The sequence below is a fragment of the Bufo bufo genome, chromosome 6 (assembly GCF_905171765.1).
Source record: "Bufo bufo chromosome 6, aBufBuf1.1, whole genome shotgun sequence".
In the NCBI taxonomy this organism is placed as follows: Eukaryota; Metazoa; Chordata; class Amphibia; order Anura; family Bufonidae; genus Bufo; species Bufo bufo.
The window spans coordinates 335,560,879-335,581,298 of NC_053394.1; the positions used below are offsets into that span (position 1 = coordinate 335,560,879).

Consider the following 20,420-nt stretch of genomic DNA (forward strand, 5'->3'; position numbering starts at 1 on the left):
ACAGAAAAAAATTAAATAGAATTTTTTTTTATCTGCGAGGTATTTGTGAGTAAATGACACCCTGTAACGGTATAAGTGGAGGTGTAGCCACTAGCCAGCGGACACAATACAGTCTGTGTGGGCCTGACACACACGGGCTTGCAAATGGGATTAGATCACAGAAAAATATTAAATATAATTTTTTTTATCTGCGAGGTATTTTCTGTCACACCCTGTATGAATGGTGTGCACACAGTACTGTCTGTGACTGAGCCTGCAGCCTCTAACACACGGGCAGGCAACTGCAATATATGTATATATAAAAAAAAATCAGACTGATGTACCAGCCCTGAAAAGGGCTTTTTGGGATGCTGTCAGGATGCTGTCCGTACAGCAGATGAGTCTGTGGACACAGAACACTGCCCTAGCTAACGCTTTCCCTATTGAATCAGCAGCAGCAGCACTGTCCCTCCTCTCACACACGGGCAGGCAACTGCAATATATGTATATATATTAAAAAAAAGCAGACTGATGTACCAGCCCTGAAAAGGGCTTTTTGGGGTGCTGTCAGGACGCTGTCCTTACAGCAGATGAGTCTGTCAACACAGAACAATGCCCTAGCTAACGCTTTCCCTATTGAATCAGCAGCAGCAGCACTGTCCCTCCTCTCACTGAGAATGCAGATTCCGAATGAATCTAAAATGGATGCTGTCCGGGAGGTGGGAGGGTCTGGGAGGGAGGGTCTGCTGCTGATTGGCTGGAATGTGTCTGCTGACTGTGAGGTACAGGGTCAAAGTTTACTCAATGATGATGTATAGGGGGCGGACCGAACATCGCATATGTTCGCCTGGCGCGGCGAACGCGAACAAGCTATGTTCGCCGGGAACTATTCGCCGGCGAACTATTCGGGCCATTTCTACAGCTGGAGAGCCGCAGTTTGCCCATCACTGCGACTAGGCGGTGATGGCCCCATCACATTTTGGAATTATAGCTACACCCCTGCACATGGGTATATAGCATCTATGGCTTCCTCCCTATATTATCCTTTGTTTGTACACACTAATGGATAATCAATTGGTTGGCTGAATATATCATACAAAGGTTAATGTGCTGGTAAATAGACATTTCAACAAGATAAACTTCTATTCACTTAAAAAACAAGGCCTCATGTAACTACAAGGATGTGAAAGTAAAAAACATTTGTTTAACGTTCTTCTGATTTTTTTTAGGTCTAAAATTGTCTGTGGTCTATGCTTTTAAAGAGACAGGAATTGACTGATGCACATTTTTCAGATCTGCCATTGCAAAACTTTAACTTTATTTATTACTAGCAGAAGGACCCGGCTTTGCACCGGTATATTTCATTTAATGTTTGTGTGTGTTGTTTAAAGATATCAACAGTATCCACGATAACAGTGACATCAACAGCACCCTCCCCTTTAACAGTGACCTCCACAGTGGCCGCCCCTTTATTAGGGACCTCCACAGTACCCCGTCTCGTTAACAGTGATTTCCACAATAACCCGCCCTCTTAACAGTGACCTCTATAGAGCTCTGTTCCCTTAAAATGTGACCTCCACAACACCCCGCCTCCCTAACAGTAACCTCTACAGCACCCCGCCCCTTAACACTGACCTCCATAGCGGACCGTCCCCTTAACTATGACCTCCACCGTTCCCTGCCCCTTAACAGAGACATCCGCAGCGCCCACCCCTTTAACAGTAAACTCCACAACATCGCACCCCCTTAACAGTGACCTCAACAGCAGCACGGCCCTTTAACAGTGACCTCCACAGCACCCCACCTCTTTAACAGTGACCTACACAGCAGCCCCCCACTTTAACAGTGACCTCCACAGCGGCCGCTCCTTTATTAGTGACCTCTACAGTACGCCATCTCCTTAACAGTGATTTCCACAACACCCGGTCCCCTTAACAGTGGCTTCAACAGCAGTCTGCCCTTTAACACTGACCTCCATAGCAGACTGTCCCCTTAACTGTGACCTCCAAAGCAGCCTGCCCCTAGGGTGGCCAGAAGTACGGTTTTAGGCTGGACAGTCCGGCTTTCAAACTCCCTGTCCTCCATCCTGCGCAGGGCCTGGACGGACACAGGGATGTCCTTTTGAACAGCTCACTCTCAGACAACAGCACTGTGTTGTCTGAGCATGAGCTGCAGGGAGAAAGTCACCCTCCCCTGCAGCTGACAGAAGTTGATTTTTACCTTCATTTTTTTAATTACTGTAGGCTGCAGAGTGGGAGTGATCGTGACCTAACCGGGTCGGGGGCATGGCTTAGCAGGACCTGGGGGCAGGGTTTTTAAGACTATCTTTTGAGGGTGGCCTGAATGGCCACTTTACCTGCCCCCTGAACTGTGACCTCCACAGCACTCTGCTCCCTTTACAGTGTCATCCACAGTGCCCTGCCCCTTTAAATATGACCTACAGCAGTGAAGAAAAATGGCTGGATTGTTATGGAAACCTGGTGTAAAACTGTGTGTATGTGGAGACTAAGGGCCTGCGAGCTTCTATTGGCTGATAAGGGTCATGTGACCAGGCTTCTATTGGCTAATGTATTTTTTGGGGAATTTCTCAGGAACGGTATGTGCTAGAGAGCTCGGTCTAAACCCTTCCCAGACACCTGATGTACCTGTGTGCCAAATTTCGTGATCGTAAATGCGACGGAGCGGATTCCTTTAGCGGACATACACACATACACTCAGCTTTATATATTAGATTACTCAATTCTTTGGTAGAACGACTTGTGTGCTTACTTGTTGTGCTGACCCATACTGTCTTGAGACTCAGATGCCCGTGTATTTTCCTTTAGAATTTCCCAGTAGAATTAAGAATTCTAATATTTGCCAGTAGAATTAAGAATTCTAGTATTTATTTATTGGAATTGTCTGAAATAGAGAAATCTAGGAAGAATGTCAGATATCATTTAAATTCTTTGATGACAAAAGTTAAAGAAACAGTAGGATAAGTTATATAAAGAAGCAAGTTGACCTCATATAATGGCTATTTACACTTGATTTGTTTGCATACAGTAGTATAGGGCAGATCCCCCAGGTCAGATCCATAAAATAGAGGCTAGAGCTAACAGCCTTGTTTCGTTTCATTCAAATTTGAACTAAGGCTGGTAATATCATGTTAATTTCAACTTTGAGATGTTGGTCTGCTACAAAGAGCAAAAATCCCTCCCAACATCTTTGTACCCAATCCAAGCTACACTAGTATGTGAGATAAGAATGTCCAGTTTGACTTTGTCAAAGGTCTTTTTTGCATCTACAGAAATCAAAGAGGGTGGCTGTTGTCTCCCCTGAGCATGGTTAAAGGGGTTTTCCAAGTGTATAAAATGTCCCCTCATCTGCCGGGCACCCCACATGGAATATACTTACCCCGGTTCCCGCTCCCGGCGCCGCTCCTGGTCCCTGCAGCGCCACTGCTGCTTCTGCCCGCACACGGATTAAAAAAACATCCGGTGTCGGGGGGGAGCAGCCAATGGCAGGTGGAGACAGGGATGAACCTCCCTAGCATTACCCGCCGGGAGCAGGAACCTGGGTAAGTATATTCCATGTGGGGTGCCCGGCACATCAGGGGACATTTTATAATCTTGGAGAACCCCTTTAATGAGTAGTAATGTTTTGCTTGTACTATCCTTGGCCTTGGATCATTTTTAATGCACTAGAGCAAAAAAGGCAATATTGATTAATGAAATAGGCCCGTAACTGGAGCAGAGAGATGGACCCTTCTTAGGCTTGGGAGCCACTAAGATATATGCTTTCAGTGTTTCAGCCACAAATATGTTGGACTCAGTGATTGAGTGATTGACCCGGTCCCTCATTAGAAACTGAGCTGAGTAAGAAAGTTTTTGTAAAATCTATTATTGAAGCCATACAGTATGTCCCTGGGCTTGTTCCTATTCAGATTGACCTCTCAACCTCTCCTTAAGTAAACTGATCCTTTCTGGGTAAGTAGAGTTGTATTTGAAAACATTGTAGCGCAAATAATTTGAGTTTAATCATTTGCGCTACCATTATTTTGAAATGGTCACCATTCTGTTGTAAAATCCCCCTAAGGACCTCCTCCTTCTTGAGTTCTTGTCATTGGATGGGAAATGATTTGGTATAAATTTCCTAGAAAATCAGCTCTGATTTGCAAACTGCGTTTTTAACAATGTTATCGTTATAATTATTTCTCCATTTCAATCAAATTTGGAAGATCAAGAGTGATATAAACTGGGGAATGCTCAGACTGTATTGAAGATCCACTCTGGGACTAGGTGCAAAATTTAAAGTTGATAAAGTGAAGTGTTTGGTGACAAGCCATCACTTGTGAGAATGAGAGGTGTGTTCTAGCTCAAAGATGCATACAGGTGATGATACATGAAACCTTCAGCAAATCAGTAATAAGGTTGAAACAGGTAACATTGCAGAGTCAACAGACAAATTTTAAAATATGTATCTAACTTCTAAATCCTTCTGTTCGGCTAATAAAGAATAAGGTAATGATTTCTGTGTAGCTATTTAGAATCTGGGTTGGGGGTATGCTACTAATTGGCATAATGTCTGTCCATCAGGGCTGGAAAGCAGCCCATGTTAAAAAGAGTTTCTTGCAATAAAATTATTTGGACCTTCTCTATAAAATATTAGAAATTTTTCCAGAATGTTAACACCTCATGTAACAAATGAGCACCAGGTGGAAGAGGGAGTAAGGGACTGAGAGGAGAAAAAAAAAAGGAAAATGGTAAAAAGGAAGAGAAGAGAAAAGGAGAGTAATAACATCAAAGACGAGAAAGAGAGGAAAATGAAGAAGTGGATGCATGGAATATGTAAGTAGAACAGGCACTCAGACCATAGGGGGCTGCATCAAAATGTAAATTTATTCAACATAAAACTATAAAAACAAATATCATTCAAAACATATCATTTCATGTTGTTGAGATGGTTGAACAATAAATCGAATAATAAATCGATTGGTAGAATTGATCAATGAACAATCGAACAATAAATCGAGTAGTTAATCAAATAATCGATTGATGGAAAACATTGAATAGTTGAATAAACCACATAAGAAAGTAAAAGTATAAGTATAAAAGTCCTCCAGATCTTGTTCTCGGTAGTGACGTATATAACCACCTATGTTTTTATTGGTGAAGTGTATAACCACTTATTGCTTTGATGTGATTACCATATCAATAAGAGAATGTAGTATAGCAGGCAAATATGTGAAAAAGAGCAGTCTCTTTACCGTATGTTCACCACCTCCCGGTGGCTATTCGGTTGAACAGACCGCACGCCGAGTCAGCGTGGATTTCCTTTGCCGTGCAGGCACCGATGGTCCGGTGTAGGTTCACGCCCGGTTGACGTATTGCACTAGGTCGGCACTTCCGTATGTAAGTTACGTGTTCGATGGCATCTCACGTGGCGTCCCTCATGGTTTAATACGTCACCTATTTGAAATTACAGCGCACTGTATCTTTTTAGATTGTATCATCCATAATTTTGTTGTTAGATTGCTATACGCGTTTCGAGGTTGCAAACCTCTTCTTCAGTGGCTATTAATGTTCTGCTGTTCTGATAATAGCCACTGAAGAAGAGGTTTGCAACCTCGAAACGCGTATGGCAATGAGACTTATTTACAGGGAAAGTGTAGAAAGAGTCTAGGATTCCAAAGGAGCATTGTGTGTGTTGTGTGCAATAGAGAGAAACAGCTGGCAGACAGGGAGAGAGGAGATAGGACCTGTGGCTGGCTGTGCCTGATATCAGAAGTGCAGGTTCACCTCAAAAGCAGCTACCTGCAAGCAAATACTTTCATTTTGTTTCCCAATAGTCACACAAATCCTTTTTGTTTTTGTGGGGTTCAAAATAAGTGTGATTACTGCAGCAATTTATTTATTTTTTTGAGTGGGTGCTTGTGATACAAATGTGATACGAATGTATAAGAATGAGTGGAATGATGGTGATTGACACTCAAGTAGTCATAAAACCTTAGTTAGCATAGCTGTGTATATAAGTGGAAAAGTACTGAGGGTACTGGAGTTCAAGAAAACAAAGAAGATTCTCAGGCATTGTCACAAGTCAGGAAAACAAGTTATTGTGCGTGAACACATGAAGTGATTTTTCTCATAATAATACTTTTCTCATAATAATACTTTTCTCATAATAAGACTTTTCTCTCTGCGCATGATCAAGTAAATATGATCACACACTTGCATGCCCAATCATGAGTTTATGAAATCATATTTGCTTATAAAATTAGGGGGGTTTCACTGGGAATTTGGGATTCGTTGAAGATGCTGCAGACTTGCCTTGCGCTGTTCCCAGATTCTTCCCCGTGCTGATTGTTGGAATCCCCAAATCTGTGAGCAACGGGTCATGCTACAATATCTGGTGATGTATTGATGATTTACTCTTACTTACTCATGATAGTCAATATAACTAGCCAGAGGAGCGATAGGGCGATGAGGAAGAGGAGGCAGAGGACCCAGACACACCGTGGCAGTATGCAGTGGAGATGGAGTCCTTCCGAGTCACTTGCACAAATGGCCCGATGCATGATCACTTGCTTGCGTAGTGACAGCCGAATTGTCACCATTCAGCAGAGGGATGACTTCTGGCTCTCCACCTTCTTGGACCTTCGCTACCGGTCCAAAATGGGAGTCTTTTTTACACCCGCTGAGAGGGAGGACAAACTGAACTATTATTGAGACATTCTATGTAGTCAGTTGGCCGCTGTCTATCTGCGCCATTGTCTATCCTCTCGCAGGTCTGACCGGGGGGGCCTGGGGCACCTCTCGCACAGCAAACATGAGATAGGGCAGAAGAAGGTCCCAGTCCTTCCCATTTTTAGACACCACCCTTTCTAACATGGTTTTTGTTGTTTTGTTAAGCCTCTTAACCAGACCATCCGTTTGCGGATGGTACACGGACGTCCGTAACTGTTTAATATGCAGCAACTTACAGAATACCTTCATGACCTTGGACATAAAAGGGGTCCCCTGGTCAGTCAGAACCTCTTTAGGTAGCCCGACTCGGGAGAACATTTCCATTAGCTCCTTAGCTATAAGTTTAGCTGATGTATGTTGCAGTGACACTGCATCCGGGTACCGAGTGGCATAGTCTAGGACGACCAAGATGTGTTGGTGTCCTCTAGCGGACTTCGGAACTGGGCCTACGAGGTCCATCGCGATTCGCTCAAACGGTACCTCAATGATTGGGAGAGGTACCAAGGGACTGCGGAAAAGGTGCTGGGGGCTAGTTACCTGGCAGGTCGGGCAAGACTTACATAATTCGTCCACCTCTCTAAACACACTGGGCCAGTAAAACCGTTGTAATATCCGGTCCTGTGTTTTTTGCATTCCCAGATGACCCCTAAGAACATGTTGGTGTGCTAATTCTAACACGAGTTTGCGATAAGCCTGGGGCACCACTAACTGTTCAATATGTTCACGCCGCAGTTGGTTAGTTGGTTTACCCGATACAACATATCCTGATGAACCAAAAAGCGGGGGAACACAGACTCTGCCCCCGGTTGTTGTGGTTCACCATCTACTATCAATACATTTTCCCAGGCTCGGGAAAGGGTTGGCTCTCGGTGTTGGGCAGTACAAAAATTATCCCCGGAAATATTGAGGTTGCCAGCTCAGGCCCTGGTGGCAAGTCCTCCACGTCTCCCACCATTACACTCAATGGGGTTGTCTCCCTCTCTTCCACCGAAGTGGCGGTCACCCCTACTTCTGGCCCTTCGGCCTCAGGTTCCCAGGGTTCTGGCGTCCCCCTGGAGCAGGGCCACACTGCTGGGGTTTCCCCTGTCTCATGTGTATCAGTCACTCTCGAGGCAGGCCACAGTGCCGGGAAGACCGAGAAGTCTCTCCCTATTATAAGTTCGTAGTGTAACTTTGTGGCAACTGCCTCTTCGTGAGTCCACCTGCTGGCCCCCGTGGTTAGAGACACCAGGGCAGTGGGATAGTCTTTTAAGTCCCTATGAATGCATATGACCCCGACCAGTACCAGGGGAGGCCTTACTAGGGACACCAGACTCCCTGAGTCCAGCAGGGACTCCGCTGGACTGTCTCCCACTTCCACCTGGCACAAGTGATTTAGACTTTCTGGCATACCCGCTGCACACAGCTTCCTGGCATATAATGACTGACGGAAGCCACAGTTCGTGTCCATGGGTTCCACCTGATGTGGACATTCAGCTCGTACATGGCCAGGCTCCCGACTCGAAAAATCGACAAAGTAATGATCGCGTAATATGCGAATTTTCCAATTGCCGAGCAAAAACATGATTCCTCCCTGCTTCTTGCTTGTCGGCCAATGAGTCATAACACTATATCGAATATATTCGTTTTTTCGAATATTCGTAATATTCTAAAACAAGAATATATAGCAATACAGCCAATATTCGAAAAAAAACGAATGTATAGCAATTTAGCTAATATAGTGCTATAATCTTTTTTTCAATAGTTGAAATTTTTTTCCAATATGAACTTTAGATGAGAAAAAAATTACAACTATTAGACAAAGAAGATTATAGCACTATATTAGCTAAATTGTTCTACATTTGTTTTTCAAATATTCGCTATATTGCTATATATTCTTGTTTTAGAATATTACGAATATTCGAAAAAAATTAATATATTCGATATAGTGCTCACCTTCTCCCTAGCTGTGACACTCTCCACTGTGATTGGATCGCAGCACAGCCAGGTTGAAGGAGACGCCCATTGAGAAACCCTGGCATCTCCTCCTCCCTGTACCGATGCTCAGTAATAACATACTGAATAAAAAGAAACATGAAAGGTCCTCTTTAAGCTTATCAGCAACTAAAATTCCTTGTCGGTTTTACACAGGGGTTTTCTATTTAGTATGTACTGGTGACATGTGCGTATTTTTCTTTCTCATGTGCATAACCTTACATTTATCAGTGTTAAACCTCATTTGCCACTTTTATTGGGAAATATATTAACGAGAAGAAGACCCAATACTGACACCTGTGGTACCACACTAGTCACCCAATCTGAGTATGTACTGTACAGTCAAAATATATGTATGCCATCAAAAACTCACCACAGTCCATTCTAGAACTTACCTCTTCAAAGAAACTGATTAAATTAGTTTGATAGGGCTGAGCCTTCATAAACCTGTGCTGATACAGCACTATACACATATTCTCAAAGGAATTCCCCAGGATGACATCTGTTAGAAAACTTTCAAACAGTTTTCCAACAATAGATGTCAAACTTACAGGGATCTAGTTTCCCAGTTGATACCCAAATAGTTGAAGCCCCCACAATTACTAATTCATTATAATTTGCCTCCTCATCTATTTACTATAGTATTATTGTTTTTCCCTCCATGTATAGGCCCACCTACCCCCTTTCTGATTTTTACAAACCTTTCTAAATAGACTCTAACCCTCCAAGTGAACAGTCCAGTCATAGCAAATATTTCTAGCCATATCTCAGTTATTCCAAATGTTTTATTTTTCCTCAGATATTGTTATTCTAGTTCACCAATTTCCAGGATCCTGGCATTTGTAATTTTATACATGCAATTAAGTACTTTTGGGTTATGTTTTCTTTTAGATTTATTCATATGAATTGTTCCCTTTCTTCCATTCCACCCCAGTTCTATTATTTAGTCCCAGGTCAAATTCTGTGCCATCTCCTCCTATAATGTAATTGCTCCCCCTTTTTCCAGTCTCCACAGTATACACTTCCCCAATGTTCTAACCATCTTCTCCCCCAATACAGTTGCACCCTCCCCATTGAAGTACAGCCCAAACCTACCATAGAGCCTGTGGCAGACAGAGAAGTTGGCCCAGTTCTCCAGAAACCCAAACCCTTTCTTCCTACACCAGTTGAGCTACTTGCTTACCTCCATAATCTACACCATAACCACTGGGTCTTCAATAGCCCTTCCGAGTACCAGGAACACAACACACTGTTCAACAACATCTTTGTGACAGATTGCCTACCTTTATCTCTAGTAATTGAAACCCCACTACCAGAATCTTTCTGGCTTGCCTTGCACGCCTATGCCTCTCCTTACTGGAGCAGACATTTCCCTAGCTGGCAAAGGAAGTGTCTTGCTGCAACAATGCTACCCCTAAACTGAGAAAACAGTCCTCCTGACCTAGTAATGCTTTCAGAGCTGAAGGTTTTCATAGTGTATTTAAGAGTTATATCAATATAGAGTTATATATTTAAGACTTATATCAGCCTCATGTACTGAATGGGAGAGTTATTCTGCTGACGTATTTAGCTCACATTGTCTGAATGGACACACTTTAAGAAGTTGTTCCACACTTTAAGACACATCACTGTATGACATGTAGTTCTTTGTGAAGTATTGTGGTATACTATGAGGCATTTTTGTGCATACATCAGACTGAGGCAAATCTTTGGCATTTCCCTGTTGCAAACTCCTGTTCATCTGTGGGTGGACATCCCTTTGAACCAGAACAAGCCATCTTTATTTTACCGCATATGGTTTTAGCATTGATCATATAATTTCTTCATAAACATATGGACTATATAATCTTATTGCCAAAAAAATCTTATGCTAGTCTTTATCAGTTAAACATAATCTTTGAAAATATTGGACAGAGCACAGCAGTTATATTCAGTATGTCACAAGATGTCAGCATTTCTTGTCTTGCCAAGTCTTATTACTGAAAGCAAGATGTGAGAGCCCGAAGAAGCAGCTTGCCACAAAATATTTGTGATGCTTGTTGGAAAGTCATAATGTGACTGAGGATAAGAGTTATTTTTCTTTTAGCCTGTTTTCTTTTCCTACTCACAATATTTCTCACAGATTATATCATACTAGCATAAACAACTGGTACAAAATGATGGTGAAAGACACAGTCATTTAACCCTTTAGTGACCACCCATATGGGTTTCAACAGCAGTCGTTAAGGGGCTTTATTTCTAGAATGCAGGCTTTCTATGGCTGCCAGGAATAAGCACTGCTCATGTCTCCTGTGCAGTGGAGAGTGGGGGCTTAGCTCTCATATGAGCAGAAGAACTGATCTGGGCTGTTTTACCACTTAAATGCTGCAGTCAATAGCAACCTCGGCATCTAAGCGATTGCAGAGTAATCTGTCTCCCATCGGCACCCCATAATTGAGATTGCGGGTTGCCAAAGTCTGTGTAAAAAAAAAGTTAAAAATGTTTAATTACATAAAAAAGTTAAAAATACACCCTTTTTCCATTGCAAAAAACACTTTTCAATGGAGAAAAATTCCAAAAATAAAATCCCCTCCACATATTTGGTATTGCCGCATCCATAATGACCCTCACTACACAATTATCATGTAATTTATCCTGTAAGGTAAACACCATAAAACGCCTATTCGCCACCAAAAAAATGGAATAAGCGATCAATAAATTTTATGTACCCCAACTTTGCTCGTTCGCGATACGCCAAACATGCGAACATATGGCGATATATTCGCTCCCGCCATATTCTTTTACATTGTGAAAAACTTTGACCCATGACACATCCATCAGGTGGTAAAGAACAGCCAATTGAGACGTTTCAGCACATGGACACACCCCACCCTCTAAAAGAAATTCAAGCTGGCAGACATTTTACATTCAGTCTTTTGTCAGTTGTCACGGTAGGTAAGATAAGGGGAAACGGCAAAGCAAACAAAACAACTGACTAGGCCCCAATTGTTAGGGAACAAAGGGGTCACCTCCTAGCAATCCCTAAAACACTTTCCCTAAGCTGCTATGCCCATGTGCATATCTCGATGGTAGATATGCACATGCCCGCATACCTAAGGCTATAAACACACTGAACCAGACCCTCAGCTGTAGGGAAGAGGGAAAGAGGCACCCAGCTCCTTCAACAACCAAAGGAGCTAGCGTCACCCTAGAGGCCTAGTCAGAACAGACACAGAAGAAACAAGGGAAATGGACTTATCTAGAGATGTGTTGGAGCAGACGATCCACCAAACTTCCAGAGCTCACACAAGGCAGAACTATAACCCGCAAAGGCTATAGGGAGAGGGAGGAAAAAATAGCCTCACCATTTACCTAAAGAGCAACACCTGGGAGAAGGTTGGATTCTGCTAAACACCCACAACAAAACAAACTGTCAGATCGAGTCACGTGCAGCAACTTTGACAGATCTCCTCAGAACACCCACAGGGCAGGGCGTGACACCAGTGTAGGGAGAGGTTGCTGTGTGGAGCAGGGACAGGCTGTTAGGGACACAAAACGCTAGCTAATAGGGCCACAAAAGTCCTTTTAAGGACTGGTATAGGTGTGCTATCAATAGGTGTGACTTACTGAGGGGTGTAATATACTTATAATATACTTTCTAACATAGAAAGTATATTATAGTGCAATTGTATTGTGCAGCAGTTATGTGCGGTTCTGCTACGATACTGCAGCTATACAGAAGGACAAACGCTATTGGAGCAAATCATTTCTACTGGTGTGATATACCAGTTGCCCCCAAAAAAACTGATTGAGGCAGGGGTGTTCTATAACAATAATATACTTTCTATATAGTGCATTTAGGTAGTACAGCATTTCTTTGTGGTTTTGCTGCGTTACCTCTGCTACACAGAGTGACAAACGCTATTGGAACCAATAATTTCTACTGGTATGATATACCAGTTGCCCCCCCAAAAAATTGCTGTGATGTCACAAGTTCTCACAACAATACTTAGTGCACCAATCACTAATATCTCATGAGACCTTATAAAATGTGAAGTTGTGTGTACCGCGGGGAAAAAAATCGCATCATTAGGGATTTTCGCAATGGCGCTTTTTTTTTTAAACACTCAATCTGCATATACAGTGATTGTTCTAGCATGCATGTGAAATGTAATCAAATACACTGCTTTAATGTCAAATTGTTGCCAACCATCTTTTCCGATCGCATCCAACTTTGGTCTGGTGGAAACCAGTTGCTGTAGTATGCCGCGCTTATTTTGCCCATGCACATACGTGAAAATGACATTGCCGATATTTTGCATTGAAAAAATAATGAATGGAGATCGCAAATTCGAATAATACATCTGATATGTCACTGTCCATGTTGTGGGACTATTTGTGCACTTCTAGTAATTATTTGGTGGCTGCAAATATGACCTGAAGGTTTTTCAGGTTCACCTGCCATTCAAGTCTATGGGGCCCGCTGCGAACACATGGTTCGCGAACATTTGAGCCAATGTTCGTCCATCACTACACAAGAACCCGGAGAAATACTGGAGAATGGTAATTCAAGAAACTGGATGCAGTATGCATGTGTGAGATACTTAACGTATTTGGTAGAGATGAGCGAATCGAATCCAACGAAGTGAAATTCGATCCGAATTTCAGGATAAATTTTTCTGCAAAGCCTAATTTCCTCGTGCTTTGTGGTAGCGAATCAATTTAACCTGAAATAATGTAAAAAACAAAAATAAAAATCATACTTACCTCCTCCATTTGCTTGCGACGGGCCAGCCGCCACCATCTTGATTGAAGATCTCGGCCAAAAATATATGCGTGGTGACGTATGACGTCGCGAGCAAATGAAGGCAGTAAGTATGATTTGTTTTGTATTTTTTTCTGTTCATTTTACACAGTTTTTACTCTCAGATGCCGCAATCATGTATGAAATCGGCATCTGAGGGGTACAATGATGGGGAGCGGCGCTATCACAGCTCCCTGTCATTGTACCCGCTACTTGCAAAAAATGCACTTCGTGACAAAGTAATTAATCACAAAGCAAATTTTTTTGAAAAATTTGCCGAAGCAGCCAAATCAAATTTTCAAAAACTTTGCTCATCTCTAGTCATTGGCACACAGGGACTATCAAATCTCAAAATGACTGGTTCGAGCTGCTGTCAATCAACCTATGCACTTATACATCTCATTGGCTTCATTTAGGGAAATCATCCTGCCAATAACAATGAAGCCCTGTTCACATAAGCTACTATCACACTGCCTCGTTACCCAAGAAGACACCAGTAATATGCCCAAAAATTTTGATGGGGCTCAATGTGAATCTATGCTTTATAGAGAGGTTTCTACTGCCCTCTTATTCTAAAACACAGAGAGTCGACTGCAGCCACCTGCCCAAGCACTGTACATACAACATAGATACTACAGTATCGTCAATAACTTTTTTGACAGTCCTTATTATGATTCTCCTCACATACAACATTATTACGCCAGCTCCTTGTATTTGCATGATAATATGATGATACATTGTTCTCACAGATTAGAGGCACAATTCTTTCAAAAATTTCAAACATCCCAGTAACCATTCATTACTCAGAAGGTGGCAGTGCCGGTCTCCTCTTCAAGTTCACATTTTCTCTCACACACTCTCTTGCTACAGAGCTATTCCATGTCCTTCCTGGCTCAACGTCTACACAAACAGGCCTTGCCTTTCTGCCAAGGTCTTACATGTAGCTTCCTTTAAAGTCCCCACACAAGGAGCTCATACTCAATCTCAGCTCTGTGTCCCCTTGTCTAGCCACTTCACAATCACCCGCTGCCATGACTTTTATTCTGTCAGACACACATAACAAACTGTATTGTAACGCAGCCCTGGTGCCAGTTACTCTCCAATGCAGCACAAATGGTCTCTTTGCTCTCCACAACAGAGGGAAGCACGCAATACAGGGGTAATTGTCTACTATTTCAGGCACAAAAAACACTCTTGCTTAGGCTACTTTCACACTAGCGGCAGGACGGATCCGACAGGCAGTGCACGGTGAGAGGCCACCGGACTAAAAAGTCGGACATGCAGTACTTTTAGTCCGGCGGCCTTTCGCCGTGCACTGCCGTGCTGCGCCGGCGCTCTGCTGCCATCCCCATTATAGTCAATGGGGACAGAGCGGCAGTCCGGCGGCATGGCGAAATAGCGGCAGGACGGATCCGACAGGGTGAACAGCCTGTCGGAACCGTCCTGCCGCTAGTGTAAAAGTAGCCTTATGCAGTACCACAGACCTGGAAACCTGCAATTGTTCAATGTTTTATGTGCAATGTTATCTAATGTAATGTGATGTTATGCCATGTATTCCAGAAGGGGAGGTAATGGTTGGCAGGAACAGTTAACTATCCTGTTCCTCCCCTCTTGGTGGGCCAGTCCTACTTTCTGTTAGTAGGGGCAGTCCATTCTCTAAATGAGAGAGAGTTCCAGTTCTGATAGCGGGGGAGTGAGGAAGCACATGTCAGAGCTCCCACTCCTAGAAACCATACGTTATTTCCCTGTGAGGGAAACTCAGGAACCAGATATTCTTCTGTGAGAACAACTTAAAGGGAACCTGTCACCTGAATTTTGTGCATAGAGCTGAGGACATGGGTTACTTGATGGCCGCTAGCACATCCGCAATACCCAGTCCCCATAGCTCTGTGTGCTTTTATTGTGTAAAAAAAAAAAAGATTTGATACATACGCAAATTAACCTGAGATGAGTCCTGTCCCTGAGATGAGTCCAGCGTGAAGGAGCCCAGCACCGCCCCGCATCCTCAGAATCTCCTCTTTGCTCCCCGACGTCAGAAAGCTAGAGCGCTGTAATCTTGCGATGCGCGAGCTAGCCCTGTGATGTCACAGTCCTATAAATACGGCAGCGATCTTAGATTCTGCCATTCACCAGCGTACTTAGTGCAGCGAGAGACGTTTCTGCAGGCTCTAGGGACAGTTATAAAAAAAACGTCATTGTGCTAAAAAAAAAAGATTTACAAGTGCAGCGAAAGATTATTCAAGGTGTAGGAAAAGGATAGGGAGGAATAATTCCACTGCATTTCTGTTGAACAGGGTTCATTCGGGGAGGTGACAGCCTGGGTAATAGGAACATTCCTATTAGACCTTGCAGCACTGACTGGGAGCCCAAATTGCCATTATACAGCTCTGTATTTCCAGCAAACCGTTCTTATTAGGGTGCAAGTGCTGTTTGATACAGGCATTAACAGGTGTTATTACAAGGAAATATTTCTACGTCTTAGTTGCCCTTCTGCGGTGCACTTATCTGTAGTAAAGGCTTTAGTGGGGTGTTTTAGCGGAAAAAGAAAAGATAAATTTGCTGCTCTGCAGTAATCTGTAGTAAAGGCTTTTGTGGGGTGTTTTAGGGCAAAAAGAAAAAATATATTTGCCGCTCAGCAGTGTAGTTATATCTTGTAAAACCTTTTGTGACGTGTATTAGTGCAAAAAGAAAAAATACATTTACCGCTCTGTGGTGCACTTATCTGTTGTAAAGGCTTTGGTGGAATGTTGTAGTAAAGGCTTTGGTGGGGTGTTCTAGCGGAAAAAGAAAAAATATATTTGCCACTCAGAGGTGTTTTCTTGTTAAGCCTTTTGTGACGTGTATTAGCACAAAAAGAAAAAATACCTTTTCCTGCTCTGCGGTGCAATTATTCCTTGTTAAGCCTTTTGTGACGTGTATTAGCGCAAAAAGAAAAAATAAATTTACCTCTCTGCGGTGCACTTATCTGTGGTAAATGCTTTGGTGGGGTGTTTTAGCGCAAAGAGAAAAAATATATTTGCCGCTCAGCAGTGTACAGTAGTAGTTATTTCTTGTTAAGCCTTTTGTGACGTGTATTAGCACAAAAAGAAAAAATACCTTTTCCTGCTCTGCGGTGCAGTTATTTCTTGTTAAGCCTTTTGTGACATCTTTTACCACAAAAAGAAAAAATAGGGGGGCGGAGCTAGCCGCGAGCCGAGATGGACGCTTGATTTCAGAGCTCCTCTTCGAAGCAGCTGCCTATACCAGCATAACAGGCTTTATTCAGCCACAACATGGTCAAGACGAACCGAGACCGGTCAGAGAACGCACCAAGCACACCTAGATCGGTGAAGAATCAACCAGAGATGGATACATTTCTCAACAAACGAGGAACATCTCCAGCATACAAAAACAAGATGGCGATGGGTGGCGCCAGAGCAGCCGGCGTGCAGGAAGACTCAGATGGTGAAAGCTCCTCCAGTGTCTGAAAGTGCCGGAGACACTGAGGAATTACCTCTCTCAAGAGCGTTCTTCAAAAAGGTACTGTACAAAGCGCTGACCCCACTCCAGAGGGATATGGCGGACATTAAAGCAGATATCAAACAGATTGGGAATAGAGTAATGGCGCTAGAGGAAACACAGTCAGCCATAATTCAACACAGTGAATCTGCAAATACACTTCTGAATACCTGCCAATCTCACCTTAATACCGCTCTTCTTCAGTTAGAAGATCAAGAAAACAGGAGCAGGAGGAAAAATATTCGCCTGAAAGGCATCATCGAGGAAGTGTCGACAGAAGCTGTGATGCAAGCGGTATCCGGCATATTCGCTTTATTAGTAGGTGAGGCAAGAGCATCTTCCATTATAATAGAAAAGGCCCACAGAGCACTAAGGCCTTGTCCACCTGCAGGAGGCCCCCCGAGGGACATAATATGTGGCCTACTTAATTACCTGGACACTGCGGCGCTGCTACAGGCCGCCAGAGATAAAAAAGAACTAACCTACAAAGGAGCTCCAATCCAGATTTTTCAGGACTTAGCCCCCAGCAGGTTAGCCAAAAGACGAGCTTTAAAACCGCTAACAGATGCACTCAGGGCTCACAAATTATCTGTGAGATGGCTATTCCCCTTTGGCCTAGCCACAGCTAAGGATGGCCAACAAATCACCATTAGGTCACCGCAAGACCTGACGGATGCCTGGGATAAATTGGGAATTACTCCATTAGATATCCCCTCCTGGCTACCTATAACGACAGACTTTTCGCTGCCGACGCTTCCTGAGGCGCCATCCTGGCAATTAGTCCGGGCAACAAGATCACCCAGAGCCAAGAAGCAAGCCCAAGAAAGAAACAACACATGAATCTTCCTCCTTCACTGGCAAAAAGGGAACGTTTAATACAAGGGTTATAGCCTTTTCTGGCAGCCTTGTACCACACTGTAGTTAACCCTTAAGATCCCAGGTTAAGATGATGGAAATTTCACCATGTTCTAAATAGCTTTATAAGTATAAATATACCCAATACGAGCACTCCCATAAAAGAAGATGGGTGCTAAAAGATCAATATACACCTGATGTGAAATAGAGAAAAGAGGGTTATCTTGATTTAAGTTACCTTTTCATTGCTCATTCATATCAATATAGCCCTGTTTAGCATAAGTATAATCGAAACCTGTTATACATTCGCTTTTACAGTTTACTATTTTATAAGACATAGGCAGCTAGCCTTCAGCCAATAATGGCTTTTCTCTCCCCTCAACAGGTGTGGTCCACCTCCCTGGGCCGGTTCCGGATGGCAACCTACCGACACCTCATAGGCTTGACTTATTTCTGGTCCCAGTCCCGGGAGATGGGCACACCCCCAACAATGCTGTATGTATTCATATTCATTGAATTTTATGTATACGTGTTCTTGTTTATCAGGGCTTGTGGATTGACCACATTGTTAGGGAAAACATTGGAATATAATGGCTGATATACGTATATGGTCACATAATGTCAATAGGCTAAATATACCACAAAAGCGTAGACAAATACTTAGCCTATTACACAAACAGAAGGTGGACATAATACTTTGGCAAGAAACCCATTTCTGCCACAATCACATACTAAAACTACCCTCCTTGCGATACTCCCAGTGGTTCCACTCAACACACTCATCAGCTTCAAGGGGCGTATCTATAGCTATCAGAGATTCCATACCATTCCAACTTACAAAATCATATATAGATCCAGAAGGTAGGCTTCTAATTATACAGGGATTAGTTTATAATACTAAAATTACGTTGGCAAATATGTATGCGCTAAACAAGAATCAAATCCCGTGGATCATTAAGGCTCTTGAAAAATCAAGAGATTATGCAGAAAGGGGAATAATAGTAGGGGGAGATCTTAATATATCCCTGGACCCAACGGAAGGTAAAACAAATAGATTTAAAAAAAAAAAAAAATTCAAAACTAACAATGGCAATTGCGGATGCACATCTAATTGACATGTGGAGACTCATACACCCAACAACAAAAGACTTCACATACTTCTCCAGAGTTCACAATACATACCACCGTAAAGACTACATATTCCTATCAGATACACATATACAATCTGTTAGCAGAATTGATACTGGAAATATAATAATTTCAGACCATGCCCCAATTGACATGTCTCTGTCCCTAAAATGCCTCCCACCTAAAACATGGACGTGGAGACTCAATAATACCCTCCTAGAATCCCCAACCCATATACAAAAATTAAGCAAAAAATTAGAGGAATACTTTGATCTCAATACCACCCCTGATGTTTCTATGCTTATACCATGGGAAGCACACAAGGCATTTATTAGGGGTGAACTTATCGCTTTAGGATCACATTTTAAAAAACAATACACAAAAGAACTTAACCCCTTATGGCCCATATTCAAGCACAGGAAAAACTTTATAAAGCTACACAATCAGAGACTCACTGGACAGCCTTAACGTTACTCAGACAGAAGGTCAAAGACCTTCTCAATATCAAAGCCCCCAAATCCTTGCAACTCCTAAACTACAAAATGTATGCACATGGCGACAAAGGAAATAAACTAATGTCCCATCTCATAAAAAAAAGAAGGATGAAGACTTTTGTCTCAGTGATTAAAACACAAGACTCGCAAAAAGTTAATACAACCCCATCTATAGCTAAGGCTTTCCAGACATATTATGCCAAACTTTACAACCTCCCAACACAAAAGCAAAGTGAACAGAGTCACATAGATCAAACACCTTCAGTAATCTCCTCTTTTCTCCATAACATTAATTCTCCCACATTATCAGAAGAAGAGCAAGAACAACTACTAACACCAATTACAATCCCGGGCTTCCATCCCATCAGGGAAAAGCCCGGGACCAGACTGGTTACCTATTATTTATTATAAAAAATTCAGGAAACAACTAATGCCACACTTTTTAGAACTATGTAATGCCCTCATTAAAGGTGCTATACTTCCTCCTCAAGCTCTAAGAGCACATATCACGATACTTCATAAGGAAGGGAAAGACCCAGAGGATTGCGGAAGTTATAGGCCCATATCTTTACTTAACTGTGACCTTAAATGGTGGTCAAAATTATTAGCACAAAGAATGGCCCCACTTCTAAATAAGTTAATACGACCGGAACAGGTGGGATTTGTCCCTGGTAGAGAGGGCAAACACAATATATGGAGAATAATACACGCTATCCATGATGCAAAGCAGACTAAAACTCCTCTTCTGCTCATAGGCACTGACGCAGAGAAGGCGTTTGACCGAGTGAACTGGATGCTTATGATTTAAACTATGAAAAAATTATATTTCCCCCAACAATTCATCACTGCGGTTTATTCATTATATATAGGGATGAGCGAACCCGAACTGTATAGTTCGGGTTTATTACCGAATTTTGGGGTGTCCGTGACACGGACCCGAACATTTTCGTAAAAGTCCGGGTTCGGGTTCGGTGTTCGGCGCTT

At 42.7% G+C, this 20,420-nt stretch overlaps 1 protein-coding gene across 4 annotated transcripts in view; it reads left to right on the forward strand.

Annotated features, from left to right (window-relative positions):
- The window catches only part of LOC121004073 (agouti-signaling protein-like), a 316,124-nt gene that overhangs the window by 234,973 nt on the left and 60,731 nt on the right, over nucleotides 1-20,420 (forward strand). The window contains exon 1 of one of the 4 annotated variants that reach the window (XM_040436149.1): nucleotides 6,259-6,369. The exons of the other annotated variants lie outside the window; for them this stretch is intronic. The gene's annotated coding sequence lies outside the window, so the exon portion shown is untranslated. Of the gene's footprint in view, nucleotides 1-6,258; nucleotides 6,370-20,420 lie in introns of those variants that run through there. 4 annotated transcript variants of the gene reach the window in all.